The following is a 15325-nucleotide window of genomic DNA, read 5'->3' as shown; positions in this document are numbered from 1 at the left end:
ATATATTCAAACTAACATTTGTCCTGATTTACTGGTAATTTCTAATTTAATTTTTCCTATACAGGTGGTAACTTTATCTTCATAGTCCAACCAGAATACTTGTCATATTCTGCTTCAAACATAATAACATCTGGTGTGCTACTCCTGATGATTTTCCCTCTTACATGAGAAAATAGTCAATTAACACATAAAGTCCAGAAGGCTGGTGTTGTGCTTGATGCTAGGCACAGTTTTAGTGTTAACTTCATGATTATTCTAGTTGTAAAATTTGATTCTTACTGTACACTGTAATTACCAGATTTTTCTTGTTTATTTGTTTTCATTGTCCATGTTTATCTCCTTATCACTAATTTTAAAATTTAAAATTCTCATTACTACATTATGGAGACTTTCCTGTTGTCTTCAAAAGTAAGCTCATTGCTTCCATTTCTCCAGATAATCGTCTCTTCACTTTCATCTCATCGATGAAAAGGTATACAATTTTATGTATTCATCTAAAATCAACCACCATGAATATATTTTGCAGGACTTTCCTATATTCCTTTATTACAATAATTATATCCCTTCCATCCCCCAGGAGAATATTGCCTCTACTTTAATATCATGTATGTGCACATATATTAATTTTTAATATTAAAAATTTATTCAGTTGTTGCTTTTTATTTTACTTGATTTAGTTGGTATTTAATATCTGTTCATCTGTAGCAGTTCTATCTCCACTCCCTTGTTACTGGAGTTAGAGGTACTTGTGAGCTGTTTGTGAGAGTTGTGGGATAAGGATAATGCACATGTGTATGTCATGAGATGTGGTAGGCACTTAAGGATAAATAGGATGAATTATGATACATCATCAGCCTTAATTCTTCATTCTTTTATTTAACTTACTTTCCTTTTTTTTCTTCTTTCTTTCTTTCGTTATTTCTTTCTTTCTTCCTTTCTTTCTTCATTCCTTCCAATTTTCTTCTCATCTATCTACCATTTATCTATATATCTTTAGTTCTATCTATCATCTATTTATTTACTATTTATAACCTATAGGGTTTATCAATGAGAGAATATATCCAGTTTTCAGTATGTGCTGTTTCAGACCCTGAGTTATTTTGCTTAATATGAAAACCTAACTCCATTTTGCATTATTGGAGAAACGGAATGCACAATGGAAAACAAACATAGAGTGCATGATGTCTTTGAGAAAATATCTACATTGAATATAATGAATATTCACTGACAACAGTTTAAGAGAAATACTTGTTAACAATGGTAGTTATACTTGTTTATGTGACAGATAATATCAGAACCCTTGAACATTGTCCTGTCTAGTTTTATATCAAGTTTGCCCAATCTAGTGTCATCTAAAAGTAGGAAACCTCAATAGAGAAAGTACAAAAGATCCAACAGTAAAGCAAATATTTAATTAATGATTGATGTGTAAAGGCTCAGCCAATTGTGGGTGTTTGTGTTTCTGGGCTGGTAGTCATGGATTATATAAGAAATCATGCTGAGAAAAGTCCTTGCCCTTTTGAGTTCCTGTCCTGACTTCCTTCAGTGATAGACTGAAATATGGAATTGTAAATTAAGTAAGTCCTTTCCTCTACAACTTGCTTTTGGTCATGGTGTTTCATCACAGGAATAGAAACCCTAAGTAAGATAGAAATTTATGCCAGGATAATGGGATTGCTGGGATTGCTCTGACAGACCTGATCATGTTTTTGTTTTTGTTATTTTTTTCATTTTTTTGTTTGTTTGTTTGTTTTCTGTCTTTCTTTTTTTTCTTTCCTTTTTTTTTTTTTTTTTTTAAATAGGATCCTGTAAAGACCTAAGAGCTTTGGTCTAGAAAAGGAGTTGACTGCTGAGACCTCAATGAGATGTTTTGTAAGAGCTTGGAAAATAAGATCATGGAGAGTAGTGCTGACAACGGAGACCTGATTTGGAATATTTCAGAGGAAAGCAAAGACTATACAAAGCCATTAGAGTTAGCATTCTGTAGTTCTGTTCAGCTTGGGCTGATGAACTGCCTATTATTATCAAGATGCCAGAATCACTGATGTAAAACTTTTGCTTTGCTGAGGATAATTGATGGTGGTCAACTGGGGCTAAAGAATAATTTTCTTAAGAAGAGACAGCATCGTTGAGATAAGTTCTTCTGAAAAGTTTTCTTCAGGGACACCACATGGAAGGTGTTTTCCAGAAGTGGCCCATGTTGTACTGCATATTGAGAGCTGAACTTGGTAGCATAAGAGTCACCCAAATGGTACTGATTTGAAAGTATGTACGTGCTAGTCATGGAGAACAGCTGAGGCTTGATATAGTGTGCCAAGGCTAGAGTCCCTTCAGATAACTTCAGAGCCTCCCTTTAGAATCTTTGAAAATGTGCATCCCAGTTGCCACAGAAAATGATAGCATTTTGCATATGCAAGTACAATGTGATAATTAGAAAGAATAGAAGAAGGTGTGGAGTGGAGCAAAGCTGAGCCTAGAAGACAATCTCTGTGTGTGTTTCAGAATATGAATTCAGAGAAATATGCAAACATTTGGACAAGACCAGAATATTATTAGTGAATCAAAGGTAATTTGGCAGAGAGTTATTGAGTTATTTAAATTTTTGGAGTTTGTGTTTGCTTTGTACTGGTTCTTCCCTCTTGAAGTTAGAAAAAAAGGCATTTAATGTATTTTTGATCTTAGAGGAGCCCACAGTTGAGTGACAAATTTTCAAAGAGATTTTTAGGCTTTTACAAAGTACTACACATTTTTTTTTTAAGAGAATGAATAGTTTTTGAAATTGTAAACCCTGTGGTACTTTTTCAAGTTTATCAAGTGTCATTTTGTGTTGATGGTTCTAATGTGTGTTCTTGGGAATGAACAAAAATGGAATAGTTATGGCTTAACAGTGATATTTTGGTGTGTGATTTTGATAAGGGGTCACATACCCTGCCCAGTTCTGTTCAGTTTCACAGAGCTACAAACATCTGAAATGAGGGATTCTCAGTTGAGGAAATGCCCTGGATGGGGAAACTCAAGTTCCTAATGGATAATTCTATCTGTGGGCTAGTTGTTATGAGTCCTATAAGAAAGTAGTCTGAGCAAAGCCATTGGAGCAAGCCAGTAAGCCCTTTATGGCTTCCACATCAGTTGCTGCCTCCAGTATCCTTACCCTGTTTGACTTCTTACCCTGACTTCCGTCAGTGATGGACTATGATGTGAAAGTATAAACCACATAAACACTTTCTTCTCAAACTTCCTTTTGGCAGTGGTGTTTCATTATAACAATAGAAATAATAACTAGCTGATATCAATTTATCTGGTCCTTTGTATTAAACTATGATCCTAGGTCACTTATTTTATGAAATGAGAAGTGAATGCATCATAATTAGCTATTTTCCTGTAGGATCGATGCTTGCTTTGTATTATAGTAAATGTATATAAAATGTTTATTCAAAACTCAATGACTGAACAAGAATTTGTTTCCCATACATATATCTGTAGGTACTGAAATATTGATCATTGTGCAAAGTTTTTTTTTCATTTCCATAGCCTACTGAGCTTGATAAATTTTAACATTTATAGAATATTGTTTCTCTTTTGTAAAATTCAATTTAATGACTTTCAATCTGGTTTTCTTTTAAGATATCCAGTTTCTTTAACCAATATTATGTATTCTGAGTATTAATATTTTGTAAGATACAATATTGAAAAATATCAGTTGAGTTAGGGCCTTAAATATTTATTTCTTTTCCAAAAGCACTTCAGTTAGTGTCATTAAATGGTCTTTATTTTTTTTTTCAGAGCATGGTGATATTTCAAATACAATTTCTTAAATTTTCTTCCTTCAATCTGTGTTATGGGCCTGGTGTTACATTTTCATTTTTTAGACATTTGCTTTGAAAAGATGCAAAAATTCCTGTTTTTCAGTTTGTTGAACTGTTATATCATTCTGTTCTATGTACTCAGGCTCCTTAGCACAGCACTGAATCTGGCATTACTAGTAGTTTTTCTTCTCTGTATACTAGTATATGATTAAAAATCTTCATTTCTATAAGGATTGGGTTGAATCTGCAGAACATGTCCAAGGAATTCATGTTGTTGAAAATGTTCATGTATCATGTTTATAACATTCAAAAGTAGTGTGTTTCCAATGAATTTGTAATGTTTAAATATCTGTATCATCTCGTCATAAAACATATGTCATTTCTTTAAGTTTATGATGTATTTTAGTTTCTTATATTTCATCATAATTCATTAAAGCTCTGTTTTTGAAATTTATTTTAACCCCTTTGAAAATTTTATTTCAGTTAACCCTGAAATAAATGCCACTAATTTGAAATAAGTTATTTTAGAATCTCATTTCCAAAAACATTATCATTTTGTAATGATCATTGTTAGTTAGCATTCTTTTAATTTAAAGTCTACTTGAATGACAGTGATTTTCTTTTATGTTCTAAGACTATGACCCTACATTCAACAAAAGCAAAATTATGTCATGTAATCAAATTCCTAATCTCTAAGTCATTCTATATTTATAATGACTCTTAAAATATGTGGAGTTATTTACACTAATATGTGTTTTTATTAAATATGTTTTAGTGTATTTTATTTTAATAAACTAATTTGGCATTTCATATTGTCATTCTACTTAAAAATTACACAATCTAAACCTAGTATTGAATATGCTTAGTCTATTTCTTTTTTTAACTGGAAAAATTAATATTTATTGAAGAATAAATCTGCCCGATGCTATTACTTAGGGATTTCTACATTTCTATTGCTGAAGGAAAATAATAAAATAAAATAAATGAAAACTCTGAAATTTTACTTTGAAATCTTTTTTTGATTGATGGCCAAATATCACATGAAGATTTGCCCCACCATAATCTGCTTTAATATCTCATTGGGTTTTATACGAGTTTCCAAACTACTCCCAACACATATCTAGAAGTGTATGAACTTTTCGGTGGGACCATGAAAGGCAGCCTGTTTTTTAGTCGTGCTAGGTTCAAACCCTGAAGACACAACAGATTAAAGCCCTTTTGCCATGCTCTGAGACATAGGCTCCTGACACAAGGACCCAGCTCCATAATTCTGTGGCCATCAATCATGTAGACTGTCTGGACTCCACCCCCACAGTTACCAGGCAATAGCCAGGTATGTTCCTCCCCACAGTTACCTGGCAACAACAAGGTAGACCTGCCCACTATAAAAGGTGCTGCTTGGCCCCTCTTCTCTCTCTTGCCTCTCTTGCTTCTCTTGCTTTTACTCTAGCCCTCTTGCTTCCTCTCTCCCCCTCTCTTCTCCCCTCTCTCCTAGTGACCATGGCTACCCTCTGCCTCTTTACTCTTCTCTTTCTCTCTCTCTCTGCTTTTCTACAATAAAGCTCTAAAATCATGGACCATCTCTGCTCATCTAGATCTGCTGTGCTTGAGCAATGGAGCAGGCTTCCATTTATATGTACTCTTTGATTTGTGGTCTAGTCCCTGGGAGCTCTGGGGAGTCTGAATGGTTGTTATTATTCTTTCTATGGGCATGAAAACACCTTCTGTTCCTTCAGTCCTTACACTAACTACACCTTTGGGGTACCAATGCTTAGTCAAATGCTTGGCCACCAGCATCTGCCTTGTATTGTTCAGACTCTAGCAGAGCCTCTCAGAGGATGTCAATACTAGGTTCCTATCAGCAAGTGCTTCCTGGTATCAGCAATAGTGTCTGGGTTTGGTGTCTGCAGATGGGATAGATTCCTAGGTGGGGCAGTCTCTGAATGGCCTTTCATTTAGTCTCTGCTCCAATTTTTGTGCCTGCATTTCCTTTAAATAGGAACAATTTTGTACTAATGTTTTTGAGATGGGTGGCTGGCCCCATCTCTCAACTAGGGGCTATACCTAATTTCTGGACTCTAGATATGGTCTCTACAGTTTCTGTCTCCCCTTTGTTGGGTATTTTATCTAATGCTATCCCCATTGGGTTCTAGGAACCTCTTGCTTTCCTGGCATCTGGGACTTTCTTTTGGCTAACTCCCAGTTCCCCATCTCCCACTGCTACATACCTTTGTTCATTTTAACTACACTATATTTCAAATTAGTTAGTCTTACAATTTAAATATTTTATCAGCAAGCTGTCTTTTCTGAGTAGTTTTGTTTTGTTTTAGTTAATTTCATTGTTTTCAAAGCACATTACATAGATATGATTTTCATTTTCTATTTTGTTTTCCATTGCGGAATACTTTGTCTTTTTCCACTCATTACCAAGGAATATGTTAATTTTCTATAAAGATATCTTTCTTCTTAAGGTACCTTTGAAAAAATCTTTAGATATTATTTTCTTTATTCATCAAGTAGGTTCCACCAAGAAGGAAGTGTGAGGTTTATAAGGAGGCAAGTAAATAAGAAGTGTCAATGAATTACGTTAATGAGTATACTCTACTCCCACTGGAGAATTCTAGACCTACTTAAAAATGTGGTACACAGCTCAGTGGAGCAATGTAGAAATAGAATTTCTTATTTCTCATTTTCTTCAGGAGAATAAAGATGACTAACTATGAACTCTTCAGCCATTTGGAAGTATTTGTTAGAATTTAGACCTGCTTGCCACCGTTCTCCATTTCTCTGAAATCAGGGCACACTTCACACACCCCTTTCTGTGATGCACAGAATTGTTGAAACTCTACTGAGCTTTGGACTCAAATACATTATGTCTGGACTTCAAGGTAAGTTAATGGTTCTCCTGGAATCTTTATTCTGAATCCATGCTGCTTGACTAGCCCAGTTTAACTACATTAGTTCTTCCAGGCACACTCTGAAAACCTATAACATATAAAAGGTCTGTGTTTTCTCCTAGGTTTTCTAAAGAGAAACAGAAAACTCCCATAACTTTAGGTTTCCTACCATAGTGTAGAAGGTAGCTATATCTCCTATACTGTAACTTTAACTTCATGTCCTAGTGAAGTTTTGTAAGGTCAGAGCTTTGTTGCTCTTCAAAATCTCACCTTGCCTTTAAGGTTCCTATCAAGCCTTTTTATGCTTTAAGATTCAATCACACTCCCTCCCTAACCCTCTAGATTACAGCATTCTTACCTAATAAAGTTCATTCTGTGTGTTATTTGTAATCAATTATTTTTTCCAAACATGCTAATATCTAACCAAATTTCTGATAAATAGGTACCATCTAAAGGTCATCTCTTGCTGGAATTTAATCTCACATGATGGCAGGGATACGTGAAGGTACTGCTATAATCAAGAATCTTCTGCCCATGGTCATTAAATTTCTAAATCCTTGTGTTAGGCATACTGACCTAACTGATACATACTGATCAATATTGTGGTTCACAGGAATATTGTTTCCTTTCCTACCCTGGCATCTTGCATATTTTTTTTCTGGTACTATGCAGACAATCATTCAAAGAAGACTTTCAGGTAAGAACAAGCTTAGATTCTCTCTTTCCTGTGTCACAAATGTACAATGTCTTCGTATGGTGCAGTGTTAGACCTAGTACTATAATTTTGTTAAGACAAACCCCATTATGTTTCAAATTTATTTTTGTTTTACCCTTTATTTTAAACAAATTTTAGGTACACATTTAAATTAGTTTTGAATAAATTTAAATATAAAAATAATAATTTATATATAAAGATAAGTAATTTAGATCATTATTTATTTGAAAATATATTCTGCCTACTCCATTTCATATAAATGCTTGTTTGGAACATCTTTCAATAAACCTCTGTTACGCAATTCTATAAAACCAGTTCTGCATGTTATAAATTGTTTAATCTTACAATGTAGCTCAGTGGTTACTAAATTATAATGTTTATTTACATTTCTTTATTAAAAAATGCTAAAGTCAGTTAAGTACATGTATTACCTATGGACCTCATAATTGGAATGGTTGATAGAATCATCAATCCTCATTTTAAAATTTTACTAAATGTTTAAGATTATAAATTTGTGTTTTATGTTCTACCATGAGAAAATAATATACAATACATTTGGTCATTGATATCTGTGTGTAAATGAGTGAAAATTTTCAAACCTTAAGTTTCAAACTTGTTTTACATTTTGTTGGAATCATTGCTGTTGTTTTTCACCCATACAATATAATCCAATTATTGTGCTTTTCAAAATCTAAATCATAAGGTATGGTTACAATAGATCATAAGACTTGGGATATAATTGAAAAGATATAAAACCACAATATGAAGCATTTATAGACCATTCATTGTTAAGAAAATATCTGGACATTTATTTTTTCAGTCTGTCACTATGTAGTCAGAACACGTTTTAAATTTTTATTATTTATTAGTGTGTATGTGTTTATGATATGGCACATTTATAGAGGCCAGAGGACAACTTAGAGCCATAGGTTTTCTTTTTATACATTTATTTACTTTCCAGAGATTCTATACAGGTCTTTACTTTCTCTGCCATGTCACTGATTGTATGATGGTCATTTATAATATTACAAGGAGACATGTACTACTATCTCCTTCAATGTTTCACCAAAATCTTATGGTATATTTCTATCGTCATTGATCAGTATCTTACTCTACTCTCATCAGAGAAGACTCATTACTTTTAAAGAAAATGGGAATGAACATAGAAAGGTACAAATGTACAATCTGCAGATATGGCAGAATTCTGAGCAATCTGCACTACATAGGATGTCTTTATATACCCCTTTTTATTCACCTTTATGGGATCCATGTATAAGAGGAGGAAGAAAGGTTTTAAATCCAGAAGTGGTTGACAGCATCATCCAGAAAGAACAGGACTTAAATGCATATGAACTCACAGTATCTGTAGCAGCATGCACAAGATCTTCCTTGGTTCAATCCACACCAAACCTCAGAACTGAGAAAGGGTAGTATACATAGAGTCCCACTCCTAACCAAGAAGCTATTTGAAATTGATACTTGCTGAGTAAGGAAAACCAGGTTTTTTTCAATGGAGTTTTGCTGTAAGTACCAACCATCTTCCTGAGCAGGCCCATACACAGAAGCATTTGATTAACACAAAACAGATTTCATAACTATTTATAATCTTCATTTTGCTTTTACATTTTGTCTTGTTCCTTTCATTTTTATTTTAGTTTATATATTTGTCTTGATTCTGTGTTTTCTAGAGAGAAAGAAACTAAGAGAGAGGGGAGGGGAGGTGAAGAGGAAGGGAGGGAAGGGGATGGGGGTACTGCAAGGGTGAGGGAGACGATAGTTATATTGGGATGTAAGGATGATCTGGGAGAAGTCCTTGAGGGGAAATACAAAGTATTGTACAAAAATACAATACACTGAATAAAAACTTAAAATAAAATTAATTTAGTTTAAAATAAAACTTCTAGACTCAAATTATTCATATATTGCAAGTAGATCTTTCTTTTAGATGGGAATTTTAGAAGCAAGCATAGCGTTTATATTCATCTTTAATTACAATTTAAAATTATGAAGGTTTTAGTCTATTAGACGATGTTTTATTTTAAAACTGTTTCAATTAAACAAAAGGAAGCCAAGTTCTAAGTGGGGTGTGGTAACAGTATGCAATCTTATTACAAAAGTATAGCTTTGTCAACCTAGAAAATCCTGGTAAGGCATGATAAGGAGATTTTTGTCTACACAGGGCTGGCCTGTGTGCTTTCCTGTCTAGGAATCTCTTGTTTAAGTTCATTGATATAAGAGTTGTATAATTCCCAAGTCACAGAGTTAGGAACTATCAAAGAACAGAGAATTTGAGTAGCCACAAGTGTGCAATCAGTAACTGAGCACATACACACCCCTTCCTCTCTGCTCTTGACTGTGTGTATGAATTGCCTATTATTTGAAGTGTCTGTCTTGACTACATCACAACAATGGGCAAAACTCTGGACTTGAAAACTGAAATAAACGTATTTGTTAGCTAAGTTATTCATTCTTTTTTTTTGCTAGGGCACACAGTTGGAACCATTTTATAAGAACAATAGAGATGAAATCAGAACACTGGGTTCTAAAATCATCCTGTTTAATGAAAATGAGCTATATTAATTTATGTGACACAATTACTTGAGAATCTGTATTGAATCTAAAAATAAGTCTGTATTATTGACAAAATTGACACAAACAGTATTAAACATTGCTATTGCCATTATTATAGAATTAAAGAGAATAAACTTATTTCCTCAATTTAACCATAAACGATAATTAGTAGAAAGTAGCAGAGAAAAATGAGATTTTTTTATCATTTCAATGTGTATTTTCAAAGTATGTTTTACAATGTGAAATATATTAGTTGAGGGTAAATTGTGATTAGATAAAATATGAATTGTAAATGCAGTGGAGGAAACTAGAGAAAATTAGGAAAACAGATAATAAACAGAAATATATACATCATATAGAAGACTATTCTCAATTGGTTTTGATTGAAACACATATAACCTTTTTTCTCTGTAATTATAAATCATCCACATTGTGCTGGATGAAAACTACTGTTTTGTAATAGCACTTTATACTGAAACCAAAAATGCCCTAAGGAAAACAAACAAGACAGATTATATACAAAGTAATATGGATTCTGGAAAGTTACTTCAAATAATAACATGGTTAGAAAAGTCTCATGTTGAGACTGAGAAAATTTTACCATATCTATAAAGCTTCCATCAGACTCTGATCAGAAGGGTGAAGGAATATTTGTTAGAAATATATAGATCACTAAATTTGAAGCCATTTTTTCCTTGGAGAATTTCCTAAATATTTTTAAGTTAAATGTGAAGCCCTGAAAAGTTCTCTTTTAAAATTGCCACCAAGGCAATCTAAAATGCACTTCCATTTTGGAGTTGCTTGAAAAAGAATGTCCCTTGTCAACTCATATCTTTCAATCCTTTTTTTTATTTTTTTTAGCATTGAAACACAGGGAGTGTACTATTATGTGGCATACCTTGTTGAAAGAAGAGCATCACTGTGAGGAGGTTGGGATTGGAGTCTCATATGCTCTATCTGCATCCAGGGTGGCACACTATCTCCTTCTGCTGCCTGCAGATCAAGCTGTAGATCTTTAGGCTCTTCCAGTACCATGTTTGCCTGCATACTCCATGCTTCTCACCATAATGGTAAGAATAGACTAAACCTCTTAAATGTAAGCCCAGCCCAATTAATTGTTTTCCTTTTAAGACTCTTCACAGAAACAGAACCCCAACTTTGACACTGGTAGTATACTTAGAAAAGCATTTCTTTGGGTGCCAATATTGTAAAGTTGAAGATAGCACTCAAGACATGAAAAGCCTTATATAAATGGTCTCACTGTGACAACACCGCATCTTATCATTTTGAACAGTTGATATAAATGTTTTATAAACATATTACAAAAATAAAGCTCAAATCTGTATGCTCTGTGGAAAAAAAAAGAATAAATTTCCAAATGTTCTTAATTATAACCTTTCCAGCAATAGTAACAGATAATTCTTAGTATAATTTTTTTCCTGAGACAGGGTTTGTCTGTATAGCCTTGGCTGTCCTGGAATTCACTTTGTAGACCAGGCTGGCCTCAAACTCAGAAATCCATCTGCCTCTGTCTCCCAAATGCTGGGATTAAAGGAGTGCGCCACCACGCCCACTATAATGCTTACTCTAAACAACTATTGGGTTGAAAGAATTTAAGAGATAATGTGTTCTCTGATTGATCCTTCCCAATTACCAAACCTATGTAAAACTTTTTCACTAAAGAAATGATTCCCATAGTTTTCTGCTTCCAATTATCTTTCAAAAATTCACAATCAGATATAGCACTGTTCTTTGTAGATCATATACAATAACTTCTTTTGTTTTTGAAAATAATTTAATTAATTATTTATTGTTTCCTAAATCTCTCTCAGTATGAACAGCAATGCATACGGTAGAGTTTAGTGATGTTAAAAACTGAATTTATTAAACAAAGTAAAAGATATTCTTAAGTATCTGCTATCTTAGCAGCCTATGTGATTAATAGTGTTTTATATGAAATTAATGTAATTAAATTCAATTGCCTGCATATTTTCTTTTATTATTATTATTATTATTATTATTATTATTATTATTATTAGTTATTTTGAGACAGGGTTTCTCTGTATTGCCCTGGCTGTCCTGGAACATACTCTGTAGACTAGGCTGGCCTCCAACTCAGAAATCTACCTGCTTCTGCCTCCCAAATGCTGGGATTAAAGGCATGTGCCACAACTGCCCAGCTTCTTTCATTGTTATTAAAGGATGAATTATGTTTAAAAATCCTTAAAGTCCAGAGCTAAACTTTAACAGTGTAGAATATATCACAAGATAAGTCAGAAAATATAAATAATGTATTATATGTATATATTTTTTTCTTTAAAATAGTAAGAAGCCTTAACTGGACAAAGATTGAAAACAAATAATAATCAGGATTTTAATGAATGTAATTTAGTGAATTAGATAGCCATAGAACACCATAACAATCCGAAAACATTTGTTCAGTAATGGAACATCAAGTAAATAAAATCTATTTGTAATCGTGGCACTCAGTTGGGGATTTGAGTCATGAAGACTGCACAGGCTTTTGATGCTGATATGAATGGGTGAAGGTTCACACGTCTCTACCCTTTGATTAAAAAGCTACAGGCAACTAATGCCTGTAGAGAGAGGGAGATGCAGTCCTCTCCAGGTATGATTCCTTCTGATAGGTTATCATGCACAAGTGGCCAGACCTGGAGCACACAGATACATAGCAGTAATAGTAAATGGATTGAGCAAACATATATGGAAGTATTAGGTAGGAGAGTGAGGGTCGAAATTATATAAATATAGTACTTATGTATAAAATTCTGAAGTTTTTAAAATTAGAAATAAGCAATAATCATCTTTTAAAGCTGGTATTTTAAATTTTTAACTTCTCCATTGTGTAAATGTACTACATTTTCTTTAACAATTTTTTTTTTTTTGAGACAAGGTTTCTTTGTATAACCCTGGCTGTCCTGGAACTCACTTTGTAGACCAGGATGGACTTGAACTCAGAAATCCACCTGCCTCTGCCTCCTAAGTGCTGGGATTAAAGGTGTGCGTCACCACCGCCTGACTCTTTAGCCATTCTTAAGTTGAGAGCATATAGGCTGTTTCCAGTTTCTGGCTATTACAAATAAAGAAGCCCTGAACATAGTTGAGTAAGTATCTTTGTGATTTATTTGTTCACCAGAAATCATTTTACTCAAGCCATATCCAAACATGGGGCCCAACCCAACCATACATCCTATATTCTGCCCTAACCTCCTCTTTCATTATCAAACTTAGATCTTACAAAAGTATCTACTTCCCCAGATATAATCACCAAATACAAACAAAATGAAAAGATCATGCCAGTGTTTTCTCTTCAGTTCTGCAGTACTGTTTGCCACTGATAATTATCTAAATAAATTCTAGAACACAGAAAAAAAAAACAATCTACATGAAAGAATTAAAGGAATTAAAATGCAACACAAAGAAACAGCTCAAAAAAATTAAAAAGAAATAAGAGAAGAATAATAGATGTCTAAGTCATGTTAAAATAACACAAATATAAAGTTGATTGAAATGTCAAATACTATCCAGGACTTGAAAACAGAAGTCAATAAGAAGATAAAAACACTGAAGAGGATTCAAACTGAAATGAAAATGGAATTGAAAATCCTTTAACTCGACTAGAACACTTAAAGAGAAGTTTTGTAAGTAGAATGAATCAGGCCTTGAAGACAGCAGACATAGACCAAATAATTAACTAATATAGAATATTTGAGACACATAGAAAAAAAGGATACAAGGGAAGTCTAGAACACAATGTAAAAGCCAGACTTTTAACTTATATTCATAGATGAAAGAGAAGATTTCCTAGGAAATGTCAAAAAAATACATCTTCAGTAAGATCATAGAACTTCCCCAGATACCCATACAATATAAGACATATAGGGAAAACCAAATAGACAAGTCCAAAACAGGAAATCTCCATGTTATATCATAATTAAAACAATAAGTATATTTAAGCAAGAAAGTGCACTGAGAGCTGCAACAGCAACAAATGCAAGTTACATATAAAGAAAAACCCACTGAATATCAGCTGATTTCTCTTTTTTATTGAATATTTTCTTAATTTTCATTTTAAGTGTTATCCCTTTCCCTGTTTCCCCCACTCCTGGAAACCCCCTAACCCATCTTCCTTCCTTCTGCTTCTATGAGGCTCAGTCCAATGGTTGGCTGTGAGCATCCACCTCAGTATTTGTAAAGCTCCAGCAGGGTCTTTCAGGAGACAGCTATATCAGGCTTCTTTCAGAATGCACTTCTTGACATCCACAATAGTGTCTGCATTTGGTGACTGTATATGGGATGGATCCCCAGGTAGGACAGTCTCTGGATGTCCTTTCCTTCAATCTCTGCTCTACCCTTTATCTCCATATTTGCTCCTGTGAGTATTTTGTTCCCCGTCTAAGAAGGACCAAAGCACCCACATTTCATGTGGTCTGTGAATTGTATCATGAGTATTTTGTGTTTTGAGGCTAATATCAATCCAGTGAGTGCATAACATGTATGCTCTTTTGTGACTGGGTCACCTCACTCAGGATATTTTCTAGTTCTATCCATTTGCCTAAGAATTTCATGAATTCATCATTTTTAATAGCTGAGTAGTACTCTGTTGTATAAATGTACATTTTCTGTATCCATTCCTCTGTTCAAGGACATCTGGGTTCTTTCCAACTTCTGGCTATTATAAATATGGCTGTTGTGAACATAGTTGAGCAGGTGTCCTTATTACAAGTTGAAGCATCTTCTGGGTGTATGCCCACGAGTGGCATACCTGGGTCCTCAGGTAGTACTATGCTCAATTTTCTGAGGAACCACCAAACTGATTTCCAGAGTGGTTGTGCCAGGAGATTTCTCATTTGAAACTTTGAAAGCCTGAACAGCCTGGAATTTTATATTTCACCTGAACCCCCCAACTCTCTCTCTTTCTCTTTTTCTCTATCTCTGTCACACACACACACACACACACACACACACACACACACACTCACACACAAAGAATGTAATTAGAAAACACCTGCTTTACTCCTTTCCTTTCCCTGATCTGATTATTTGTACCTTTCTAATCTACTTTCTATTGCTCCTGTATCCTAACTACTCTAAAATGTTTCATTTTACTATTCCTGATTTCTGCCATTACTCCAGGATTTATTCTAACACTTGAACATTTAGAGCTAAATGCCTCTGGTGAGACAGCTTTGATCTTTTTCTTTCCATTCCTAAGTTTTCACACTGGATAAGATATTTTATGGAAAGGTGAAATCAAAACATTATTTTAATTTTAATTTCTCTAATTTCCAGGGTTTATGAATATTTTTGAGATA

The 15325-nt window shown here is 33.8% G+C and overlaps 1 long non-coding RNA gene across 2 annotated transcripts; it reads left to right on the top strand.

Annotated features, from left to right (window-relative positions):
* Nucleotides 1-1506: 1506 nt before the first annotated feature.
* LOC115030850 (uncharacterized) lies at nt 1507-12790 on the top strand. 2 transcript variants are annotated; one of them, XR_003836412.2, is made up of 5 exons: nt 1507-1577; nt 6506-6694; nt 7146-7208; nt 7317-7400; nt 10851-12790. It is a non-coding gene; the product is annotated as an uncharacterized LOC115030850 (long non-coding RNA). The 2 variants fall into 2 exon arrangements; XR_003836411.2 differs by having other exon boundaries at nt 6506-7400.
* The last annotated feature ends 2535 nt before the right edge of the window (nt 12791-15325 follow it).

Source organism: Mus caroli, unplaced genomic scaffold (genome assembly GCF_978045245.1).
Source record: "Mus caroli unplaced genomic scaffold, Mus_caroli_1 scaffold_6, whole genome shotgun sequence".
Taxonomy (NCBI): Eukaryota; Metazoa; Chordata; class Mammalia; order Rodentia; family Muridae; genus Mus; species Mus caroli.
Note: the sequence above shows the minus strand (reverse complement) of the source record. Positions and strands in the feature narration are given on the sequence as shown.